We start from the raw sequence: 13,033 nt of genomic DNA, 5'->3' as shown, positions 1-13,033 counted from the left end.
TCTCAACCCTGGAAGGAGTCATTACATGTCCTGCCTTTTTGATTGTACTATTTATACTGCTGTTTTTTTCTTTCTTTTTTTTTTTGAACTATGGTTTGCTAAAGCAACTGTTTTTCTTGCAGGAAAGAGTTATAATGTCAATTGAGCTAGTACAACAAAATACAGGTAACATTATGTCTTGTCTTTTCAATGTCTTGTCTTTTCAAACTCTTGTCTTTTCAATTTTGAAATCTTCCACGTGTTTTGTCCAAAAATGTAAATTTTTTAATACCTGTTGCTACCTGTTTCATTTGCTGGATTTTTTTTCGTTCAAAAATGCAACACAAATGGAAACTTCTGTTGTGTAAACAAGAATTTTGATTTGCAGTACACAAATATATATATATATATATATATATATATATATATATATATATATATATATATATATATATATATATATATATATATATATATATATATATATATATATATATATATATATATATATATATATATATATATATATATATATATATATATTAACGGATTAACATAAATAATTTTTGATCTAATGATTGGATCTTCACGTTCTAGGGCTCAATCTGAATGCTTCGAAGGGGTTATATGTGTTTATTAATTTGTGCAAACTATATTTTAAGTTACGAAATCAGACACAAAAGCGTACTTTCTCTGAATAGACATATCATTTTCTTGGCGGATTCGAATAGTAGGTAGCCGCAATCTGAGAAATAAGATTTTAGTGGTTAAAACAGGAGAGTGGTCCTGAATATGGACCCCTTAATATTAACTTTACTTTTTTCGTATTTCATCATAGCTTGAACTTTTTAAGCGAATTGAAAGATTTTTCACACAAAGCTTCACACGAGCTTCGTTTATCCAGAAATAATTTCAAGCAAAATAAAACTCTCAGTAAATACTTATCTTTTATTATTGTATTTAGTAGTAGTAAAGAAAATTGAATTCGTATACAAGCTTTGCATCAATTTGCAATTTTAAATGGTGAAATACGAAATTTGAAAGATATCGTCCGAATACTTACTGAGAAATTAATTCTTAAACATAAGACTTACGCAATTTTGAAAAAAACGACTTTTTCAAAATTCAATTTCTCAGAAACTATTTGTCTGATTTTACCAAATTTTGTATTTCGCCATTTTAATTTAGATTAATGAAAACGATGCTAAAATGTAAACCTTACAATTCAATTTTTTTCGGCTTTTATTAAATAAAATAAATTTTTATTATAATTTTTAATTAATTTTTATGGAATAAAATAACTATAAAGTTTATAATAAATAATTATTAAAATTTTGACTTGGATTTATCTATAGATAAAAAAATTTATAATTTTGCACAAAAATTTTTTAATTTTCGTTAAAAGTTCTTGTGATATAGCGGAATACTCAAAGAGGTAAAATTAATATTACGAACGAGCAACCTGCATGCGTAGGGTAATCGAGTAATGTTGATTATTTTAACTAGTCTATAACTAAAAACTTTCAAAAATCAACTGATCATTCTTCAAAATTAATCTGAATTTATTAAAATTATAACTCAAAATTAGCTTAAAATGTCTTCACGTGACTCAAAAAGAGGCGGGATTGATTATGACGTTAAAATCCACTTTCTGGAAAAGAGGATTTAGCTGAACCAAAATTTGTCATAAGGTTAAGCGATGTTGTTCACGAAGTTGTTTTATTCTAATCTTATTTTTGACAAAAATGGGTAAACTTTTCGATATAATGCAAACAGAGAAGGACATTTGGTTTGAGAATTTTTATTCAAAAATTGCTATTTTTATTCAATGTCATTTTTTATTAAAAGTATACTGGTTTATATATAAGAAATATGTATACATACGTAAAATCTTTTTTGGTATTCTTTCACCTGAAATTTTGATCCGAAATAGGAAATGGGAATATTTAAGATAATTTTAAGTAAAGCCAGGTTAGTCTGGTTAATAAGGCGTTGGGCCCATGTCCAAGAGGTCGTGGGTTAAATCACCACCTGCCGAAGACTTCCCATATAGTAAATGGTGACTGGTGCTCGTTATATCTGTTGGGTCACAAAGTCTTTTATATTCAAAAAACAAATCATACCTCTGGAAGTACTGATCCGGGAGTTTCCTTTTCACTGGATTGGTTCAAAATTACAAGGCTACGGAGTTGAACATTAGTAGTTGTAAATCAAAAAACTGGATCGGCTGTTTAACGACGGTTACAAAATACAAAAAATGAATTGGAGATTGATCGTTCTCTGGATCAGGTCAAAAATACGATCTGTGGATGAATAAATGGATATATGAATGGGTCCACCCTGTAAATGGGCTATGACGTGCGTGTGACTGACTTCGTATTTTTGGCCATAGATGGCGCCACAGAAGCACAAGAGACGCACTTTTGCCCTAAATTCACTTACTTTCACCAAGCAGGCTTGCTGGTATTGGCAAGTGGCATAAGAAACAACTGCTAACGGTGGTTCATCTATAAATCTAATTCTAGAAATTTTATTAAGAAGTGATCAATGTAGGTCTAAAAATTCTATTAAGAGGAAATCGACGCAATTCTAATTCAACAGTCAAATCTAAGAATATTTTGAATATTTAATAAAAGAAAAGAAAGTGTTTACATTTCAAATTAAAGCTCAACAGCTACATGAAATTCTACATATCGACTGACGATTAAAATTCAGTTCTTTTTCTTTTTTGTTTTAAGCAGTGCGCATGCGCGTCGTTACTTCTACGTTCAACCAGAGTGAGAAAGAGAAAAAATGTTACTTGACGGGAACAACAACAACAGAATCTTAAATTTTTTACTAGAGATGCAAATAATTCTTAACCCTTCATTTATTTACTTTTGCTTACCTTTTTTCTTATTTTTCAACCTCCTCTCTGAAAAACAGCAAAAAATAAATACTTATTCATTTATAAAAATTTTTCTTAAGCATAATATTGAATTAATTCAGGATATTAAACTGAACACGAAAGTTGTATTATAAAATTTTATGCTATTATTAGCTAAAATATGTAACCAAAAATGCATTTTGCAAAATAAAATTCATACAATTTTTTTTAAAAATAAATATATAATCACAATAGCAGTTTTTTGTGTGTGTTTATATCATAGGTAGTTTAAACTATTTAAAGTGCGGCGTAAAAAAAAAGTATTACTACTAAAGTAGTAAAAAAAAACAAAGTATGATTTTTATATTTTACTTTTTTAAAGTTTGAATATTGTTGAAATTGTAATTTATGTTTTAAATTTGCTGGTTTATTGACAAGGATTATGTAATTGAAATTGTTTTTTAAAACTTCAAAAATTACGAAAATAAATTTGAAACATGATTTTTGAAAGATTTTTTTCCGGTTGAATTATTTTTAATGCTTACATGGTTGTTGCTAATATTGCTTAAATAGAATTTCAACCATACTTTTATTGTAAATCAACTCCAATTGCTTAAAATAAAATTAAGAATGCGAAATTGACATTTGATACAAAATACTTCATTTACCAATCAATGTACGAAATCCAGTGTAAATTGGCTGTTAGTACATCACACTCGTGTAAAAAAAAATATTTTACCGACTTCGTTTAATAGCAAAATAACTTGAATAAAGTACAGGCATACAAACAAATTATTTGACATAAATAAAAGAAAATGCTTTTAAAAAAACCCTTAAGCAAACTTCTGTACAGTAATTTTGTTATACATATTCTATAAGATTTTTTTTAATATTTTATATTATTTTATAACTGTCTTTGAACAGAAGACTCAATTATGGGCTTAAGACTACTAATATTAAACTCCGTAGCCTTGTAATATTGAACCCAATCCAGTAAACAAGGATCTCCTGGATCGATCATTGGGAGAAATTTGCCTTCGTGGAGGACATTTTAATGGAACTAACCCGCAATAGCGTTACATGGAAAGGAAAACCACGAGAACCCCACACGATTAGCGTGACAGCAAGAGAATTCTAACCCATGATCCATCTACCGCTGAGGATATTTTACGTCAGCACTGTGGTCGGCGCTAGCCGGGTGCGGAATTCATATCGACCAGCCATCGCTGGGATTCGAACCTAATACTTCCTATTCACATTTTTTGTTTAAACAATAATCTTAAACCGATTCTAACACATGACATTTCTTAATTGATATCGATAACTTGATAAGGTATTACGAAATCTTAATTTTTGACTTAAAGATAGAATTTTAATTTGAAATAAAATTATGAATAAAGAAGGTAAATAATTGTCAGAAAATATTTTATTTTCTATTTATTATGTGATTCATAACGTAAATTAAATAAATGTATTTTCACTATAAATGGAAGAGAACTAACTAAGAGCAAAAACATGATTGATCCTGATTAATCATAGGTTCGCAGTTTGTTTTAAACTAAGACAGTACAAATTTAAATGAATTTTTGAGACTTTCAAATCAACTATGATTTAATTTCAAGTGACACTAAGACTAATAATGGCCATAGTATATCACATTTAATATTCTAAAAAATAAAGATGATCCATTAAATCTTAGGTTGGCACAGGAATTTTTCATTGGGGTGGGGAGGCCACGAAACAAAATTTTCATATTTTCATGAAATTTAAAAATTTTGATGTATGCATCGTATTAATAACTATTCATTTTAATTCTCGCATTAATAACTATTCGTATATATTTCATCGGTTATTTTTATTATAAATTTATTTAAAAATAATAATTTTGAGTTGTACGTTATGCAAATCATTTTACAATTTTACATTATTTCAAATAGCAAAAATATTTGAATAAAATCGGTGAAAAAACTTTTGAGATATCCATTTAAAAATGTATAGTTGAACTTTATTTCCCTATAACTTTCCAACCGATTTCCTTTAAATTTTGCATTTTGTCATTTGAAATTAAATACTTCAAAATTATGTAAAAATCCAGATTCCTTACAATTCAAACATTTTTAAACTGCTGTTAAATAATATAATAAAAAGGTATTTAAAATTATTCTTTACATGTAATTATTTTCAGATAAATGAGTTTTATATTTATGTGCATTATGCTTTAAAAATTATCGAGATTTAGCGAATTATACGAAGAAGTGAATTTATATTAATGAGTCTTAAATTTTGATTGTTCCCCTGCGAAATTAACTGGAATAGAGTACGGCTACCCACATATTTTGGCAGTCAAAAATCTAAATTTCTTTTTAAAAAATACCTCTGCTCTACGTAAGAATACTACGTTAGGTAAGAAAGTGCGTTTTCGCATCTGATTTTGTAACTTAAAATATCGGGTTCTCTATATAATCAGCTTATTTAAAGGTAGATTTTCGAACCATTAATATTGAATCTTTGAAGGCGAATAACCGATCATTAAATCAAGAGTTATTAAAGGAGTTCATTTTTTGTGTGCACTGCTTAAAGTATAGAGGTGTCTGTGATAATGATGTTATTTTAAATTACACAGTCAGAGTTATGAATGTCTGTGTAGTATTAAGAAAAAAAGAAGTTTTGTTTCATATTAAATCCCACTGATTAATATGAATCTGATCAAAATGAATCCCTTGATTAATGAAATGACAGCTAATCGGGATATTTTGGTTTTAATAGTTTATGAAATTATTACTGATTCAAAAACAATGGTATTTTTTTATCATAAAATATTTACTGTTCGGCTATATCTTAGAGTAGATATTTAATATTTTTGATAGGTACCTATTTTTGGTTAAAACGCTAAGTCCTAAGCACCAGTTCATTCATAAGTCTAGCGCAATCCTTCTCATTTGCCTTAATTCGCTTTTCAATTTTTGTATCACGTTTAATCGTCTTAATTTTGTTTTTAATTTTGTTTTAAATTTCGTGGGCTCAAGATTTAGTTGATTTCAACCCATTTTCGGCCAAAGTTGCGCAAACGCACCATTTCAATAAATATTTTTTATTAACATTGCGACGTATTTTTTTTCACTAATTTCATTCTTCTGCTATTGTCAAGGGTTCTTAAGACTTCCTAAAATTAACAGTAATTCAATTGGAGTAAATACTTTCTGTTGAGAAATTTTTAAACTTTTAAAGTTCTTTTTAAAACTTAAAACTGTTATTGACGAATGAAATTTTTTGAAAATGTATATTATTCCTTTTAAAATTTATCATTATGTTTTACTGACGGATTAAAGTTGCAAGTCAGTAAATAAAATAAAAAAAATTCATAAAAAAGCAAGCATTCAACTAAATGGTTTGTTCATTGATTTGGTAAATATTGATCATACCCCCCATTTTATTTCTTAAACAAAATAAAAAATTTATACACGACATTTTTTTTTGTGTCTTAATGAATGCAATGTAAGTATATTTCAATGAAAATAATACTACATATTATGAAATTTCTATGCTTGGCCTAAAATGGGTTAATTGAATTGAATGTGGTGTTTGTGGTAGGATAAGAAGAAATGTCTCATTCAATTACAAGAAAACTGCATTTGTTAAATAATCACACAAGTAAACGCTTAATGCATACTTTTTCATTTATTTCAAAGGCAAATTTTCACAATTATTTTTTTGTTAATGCATTTTTTTATTGCTGCTTAAAAACTCTTCTTAATTTTATATTATTTGATAAACTTTTAAATTATAAATATTTACGTTTTTTTAATTTTGAAATTAATGCCCAAATGGGTCTATGTAGTTACTTTACGAGCTTTGTAGGGAATACCGGGCAAATGCATGCTAATCATCTTTCGAAAAAACATAATTGAAGGATATATTGAGCAATTGTATAATACACTCGTTTAACAAAATTTAATTTCAATTGTCTGAAGTAGGGGGTACAACATGCTCTCTATGTGCGACCCGCGGCAGCAGCCTAAGCAAAATGAAAAAACATATTTATAGATTTTTTTTTTAAATTGTATTTTTATTGCGCAATAAAGTTTTTGGTGTACCCAATTTCAACCAGTGTAGCTTTTCGATCGTTTTTTTTTCCGATGGTTAATGCTGCGGATTTACGCATAGTCTTAAAAATTCCAATATTTTTGACGCCCTTCGTGTGTGCCGATTTCGCCGTAAATCCAATGACTTTTCGTAATTATTGCTACCCATTTTCACGCAGTTACGGAAACCGCAATTTTTTTTATGAAATCGAACTAAGTACTAATGTCTTGAAAGTAATGAAAATGCTTTATTAAAGCTAAATATGCTTTATTATCGATTATTGTTTATTATTAAATGCTTTATAATGAAATGCTTTATTTGCGCAAACTTCATCTCAAATCTGAATGATTTTTAATCCTTTTTTCTGAAATTATCGCTACACATTTCACATGGTTTTTAAACTTTGGATATTTTTAGCACGATATATTATTATGAACAGCGAATAACGAATCGCTCTTTTAGATAATCATTTTTAACATGGTTTATTTATGACGATTTTATCACGAATCAAATTATTTACGAATCGTTACTTTGGCAATTATTGCTACACATTTCTTCAAGGTTCAGAAAGTCCCAATATTTTTATACCCTATTGCGACACTTTAATTTTCGAATCAAGCATTTAAATACATCTCTTTTTGACGCGCTATATTTATGCCGATTTCATTGTAAATATAAAGGGATTTTTATAGTTTTTAGGGAAGTTCTTTCTACGATACTCACCACGGTTTAAAAAAATCCTGATATTTTTATTACTCTTGTTTCAAGGCGCGCGAGTTTTGAATCGTTCATTAAAACAATAACTTAACTGCTCTGTGTCGATTTCAACACAAAAATAAGAACTTTTTCGAACTTTTATTTTATTTTATTTTTTTGGCCGTTAATTCTAAAAGCCACATGAATCGGAACTAATATAAAAGTCACACATCGCAATTCGCATTCACACGATCTAAAAATCGCATTTCGTATTCACATTAACGAGATCTAAAAATTATCCCTTGCGATTTGTATTCACGAGATTTAAAATCACAAATCGCGATTCATATTTTGTCGTTTACAAAACCATACGCTGTTATCGATTCCCAAACTCGTTAAGTTATTTGCCTTAAGTTTAATACTGCTCATAATAATAGCTTCTGTCGAAAGACTGTTTTCCAAAATGAATTTGGCTTGTTCAAAATTAAGGAAAAGTCTTTTAACAAAATCATTAAATTTTCACTTAATGGTTCGAAAAAGCTATCACATGATCAAGTAGATAAAACCATCACACTATTTGAAAATTTTGCAATTTGCAGGATAAGCATTAAGAAATTTTTTAAAGCATTTTTTTACCTACGTCGGCCATTTTATGCCAATTATGATGATGTGCTGGGAAACGATTTGTATATCATTAAATTTTAACTGTAAAAAAATGTAATCAAGATAAGTAACATGAAGTAATGTAAATTTTAATTTATTGTTAATACATGAGTATTAATTCTAAATAGTGTTATGTAAAAGCATTGGTCCCAAAGAGTTGTAAACAAGTATCTCGTTAGTTTTTTACTATTAAGGAAAATAGTTCCTTCAAAATTAATGTTTTCTTTCTTTTTTTTCCTTTCTCCATCCTCGCCTCTAATAATTTAGTTAAAATAAATATTTTAAAATTTAAATATATTCCTTAATAAACGTTGAATCTTATTTTGAGCTAAAAGGGGGTTTTATTTAAATTTCAATCATTTTTAACCTTATGAACTTTCTTTAAATTAAAGTATTTAACTTGCATTTATTTTAATAACTAGAATATTTATTTTCTTGAATTTAATTTTATGAACAAATGCACTTTTGTATTATGTAATGTGATATAAAAAACATGAATTTTCTCATTGTTTTTAATTTTTTTAATTTGTCTAATTTTTTTCCTGAAAAATTGATTCTGATTGTCTTATATTTTCAAAGTAATCAGTTTTGAAGTTTTTTATTTTAAACGTTCAAAAATATTTGATTTTATGCCAACATATTACAAGGTTATCTGATGAGAATTTAGTGCCTTGAACAATGATTATATAGAAAACACTACTTACAATTAATAAACAAGTTTGTCTAAGTACTTCGGCTTGCGACCCTTCGTTGGTTAATCTGCCGTCTATGGGGCCCTTCACTCAAAAAGGTTGTGAACCCCTACTAAATATAATTTAAAGATGCTCGTTTGTTATAAAATAAATTGAGTGAGGACGTATTTTCGGCTAATTATTTAACAAACATTATTAAGCATTATTTAGTTGAAAGTAACGTAAACGCTCCATTTTTGAATTGCAACAAAGATTTTACAAGATTAAAAGTTTCATTCGCTTCGAAAACCATATTAATAGGAAAATGTTTCAAGCGCTCAAAACAGGAGCCATTTTCTAGACATGCCAAACGTGTATGAAAAGAAACAAAAGTGATTTGAAATATGAAACGAAAAGTTGCCAACGAGAAATGGAAAAAATAAAGATGAGAAATAAAACAAGAAAAAAAATCACTCTAGCCGAAAGAGATAAAAAAAATCCACAGAACAAGAAAAACCATAGTGGCCGAGAAGAGCAAATCAAGGTAAAATGCATTTCCACTCCTTATGGAGAGGTGGTGAGGATCTTTAACAGGGGAATAAGTATTAATTTTTATTTTATTTTATAACCATCGTTGAACAGCGGACCCAATTTTTGGGTTTACGACTACTAATGTTCAACTACGTAGACTTGGTATCTTAAACCCAATCCAGAAAACGAGAACTCCTGGATAAAACATTGGGAGAAACTTTGTGAGGCTACTAACCCTCGTTTGCGTTACATGGAGAGGAAGACCACCGAGAACCTCCCACTGTTAGCCTGACTCATGATCCGTCTACCACTGAAGATATTTCACATCAGCGCTGTGGTCGGTGGAAGCCAGATGATTAATTCGTATCGACCAGTCATAGCTGTAATTCGAACCCTGCTTACGTCCATTGGAAGGTGTTGAGCGATCGCAGCTCAAGCATTCATTTGAATTAAACAAGATTTCAGGGCATCAAAATGAGCTGCTGATGTGACAGTGGAAATAATTTTGACATCGAAATTTAATTTATACCCATAATTTCCACACTTTGCAGCAATCGGTGATTTTTTGATAACGGACTATCGTATTCCTTAAGTCTACATTTTAAAGGGCGTCTGGTTCCGATGTAGCCAATGTCACGCTGACAATGAATGTAGTCTATGCCCCCAGTGATCATTAAAGCTAATAGGATCTTAAAGAGACCTAAATTTGGTATTTGTTACCTAAAATGGACTTTAAAATCTTAGTTGTTATGTTACTTAGTTAGATGTTAATTTCTTAGGTTAAGTAAAGTTAGAAAATTATAAAAGTTAAGTGTGTGCAAATCGGAAGTATGAAACGCAGAAATATTCTGACAATTAGAGTTATTAGAATTAATATGAGATGCTAAAACGCTTATGATAAGCAGAGGTGGAAAAATGATCATGTTATCTTTTTTGTTCTCTTTTGGCTATTGTGGTTTTTTTCTAGTTTTGTATCTTCCCTTTATTTATTTCATTTTTAAATAGGAGCTCTTAGTTTTATATTTCAAACCATATTTGTTTCTTCTGATTCACGTCTTGCAAATGGGCGCCTGTTTATGAGCGCTTGAAACCTGTATACTGTTTTTTCTTGTTTGAGTATTTTTTGAAACGAACAAAGTTTTCAATCGGATAATAGGTTAATGCTTTAGTTTCTTGAGATTATTTATTTAATGCAATAAAAAATGTTTAATTTTTTGATAGACAATGATAAAAATTTACGTTTAATTTTTAAAATCGAAAATAAGTAAATTTTGGGATTAGAAATGAAATCATGCATGTATATTCAATTATATTTTATTTGATAAATCAATTTGCTTCCCAATGCAAATATTACATGCAAAGTATAAATACAAATATTGAATTAATAAAATATATTTTTTACCTCCAAATGAATCAATTCATTTTAAATGTTTAGTATCTGATGAGATGTCACATTTATTAAAGAAAAAGATAAATTAATCAAAATATATAATGTGAATAATAACTATTACAGGTAAATATTAAAACGCATAATGAAAAAAGCAGTTTCAGTTGAAATATTTAATAAAAAAATCAAATGAAGGAAACTCCCATAAGAAAAAGATTTGAATTGGAAATGTTGAAGTTTACATTGAAAAGGTAAAAATAAATTATCTCTTTTCAATGACAGAAAAAAATACGGACAGAATAGTTTTATGTTTTCAAAAAGTTAATAGATCTGTAGTTCTAGAAATTCTAGATGATTATCAATCAGATCAAATTATTAGCGTAAATCGAGCAAAGAATTAATTCCTCCTAAATTTTGAAAGGCCATAGATGGCAGTAAAAAAAAACTAATCCAAAGCAATATTGACAATAACTGTGACAATTTATCGAAGTAAACAAGATATAATGTAATATGGGCCGGCTTCTGAATAAAAGGGTGCACAGTGGTCGATAAAATTACATTTTCTTTGTAGTTAATTACAACTACTTTATTACAATTGTAGTTAACTCTAACTACTTTTCTTAAAAATATAGTTACTACTTCAATACTTTTCGCAGACATACGTCTGACTGATTAGCATAATTCCCATAAATGTTTAAAATGTTTTGGAATAAAAAATTAACCTGCATGAGAAGTTATTAAGAAATGGTAATTCATCTTTTACATGAGATAATTTTTTATTCTAAAGTACTTTTGACGAATTTATTTTTTTTAGCCTTTGAACTCTAAGTTCTTCTTGACAGTGAATATTTAATTAAGGAAATGATAAGAAATCGTGAAATATCGTGAAATGGAACACCCTGAATAACTTTATATCTAATGATCGGATCTTCACGTTCTAGGACTCAATCTTAATAATTCGATTTCCAATTATTCCTTTGCTTACAAGATTTACAATGATAATGAACGAAATAATTTAAGAACATGAAAAAATAACTTCTGCCCACAAAAATAAAAAAAGAAACTTGCTTTGGAACATCAAACGAAGCAATTTTCAGGGGATAGAGCGTTCACCCTTTCAATGAGATGAACAGGGTTGGAATCCCAGCGATGGCTGGTTGATGCGAATTCCGTATCCGGCTTGCACTGACCACAAGGCTGATGCAAAATATCAGCAATGGTAGACGGATCATGGGTTAGAGTCCCCTTGCCGTCAGGCTAACCGTGGGAGATTTTCGTGGTTTTTCTGCTTTATGTAACGCAAATGCGGGTCAGTTCCACCAAAAAGTCCCCCATGATGAAAATTTCCACCCTACAAGAGTTCCCTTGCCTTTTGGATCGGGTTCAAAATTAGAAAAGCTACGGTATTGAGCATTAGTAAACCCAAAAAAAATTGATTTGGCTGTTCAACGACGAATATAAAATAAACTTAAAAATATTTTTGCCAGAAATCGCTACAAACTGTTTTTTTCCTCTTCTTTTTTTCTCTATCTCACTTCACGCTACAACTTCCGTATTTAAGAAGTAGTGCACTACACTACAAACTACGAAAATAAAGTATCGACTACAGTAGTTTCGCTACTTGTAGCTCACTTTTTCCGACCACCGAGGGTGCATTATTTTGATTTTCTTACCTCTTTGATGAATTTTCAAAGGAAAAGAAAAACTGCTGATTGATGCAACGGTGATCAAAGGAATGGATTCGCAATTCAGGTCGTAAACATACATAGTTGGGTACGCTGCTTATTTCCAACCGCTATTTTATTCTTTCTTTCTTTTGAACTACCATGTTAAAATTTCAATGTTAAAATGTGTTAGCAGATTTAACTGACATGGGAGATATAAATGTATTTTCAACGAAAAATCTTAACAGTAGAGTACTGCTTATTAATTGTGTAAAAATACAGAACAAACCAACGATAAAAAAAAATTTTAAAAAAAACTTCTGTTCCACAATGCTTCACTATAGCTCATTCACCGAGAGTTGGCACTTGTCTCCACCTTCATCACGTGGTATGCAATGGTACTTTTTTGCTATTTTTGAGAAAAGTTTATGAGCAATCCTGAACAAGGTTGCTATTTAATTTTATAATCGCCTTTGAACAGCCGACCCAATTC

General features: G+C 29.1%; 1 protein-coding gene across 3 annotated transcripts in view; it reads left to right on the top strand.

Annotated features, from left to right (window-relative positions):
- LOC147802079 (ATP-dependent RNA helicase DDX19A-like) overlaps window positions 1-160 on the top strand; it is a 201,113-nt gene extending 200,953 nt beyond the window's left edge. For all 3 annotated transcript variants that reach the window (XM_087153149.1, XM_087153148.1, XM_087153147.1), the window contains one exon: window positions 123-160. The gene's annotated coding sequence lies outside the window, so the exon portion shown is untranslated. The remainder of the gene's footprint in view (window positions 1-122) is intronic.
- Window positions 161-13,033: the final 12,873 nt, after the last annotated feature.

Source organism: Parasteatoda tepidariorum, chromosome 10 (genome assembly GCF_982258835.1).
Source record: "Parasteatoda tepidariorum strain Cologne lab strain chromosome 10, Ptep-v5.0, whole genome shotgun sequence".
Taxonomy (NCBI): Eukaryota; Metazoa; Arthropoda; class Arachnida; order Araneae; family Theridiidae; genus Parasteatoda; species Parasteatoda tepidariorum.
The sequence above is the reverse complement of the archived record's forward strand: the minus strand, read 5'-3'. Positions and strand labels throughout refer to the sequence as shown.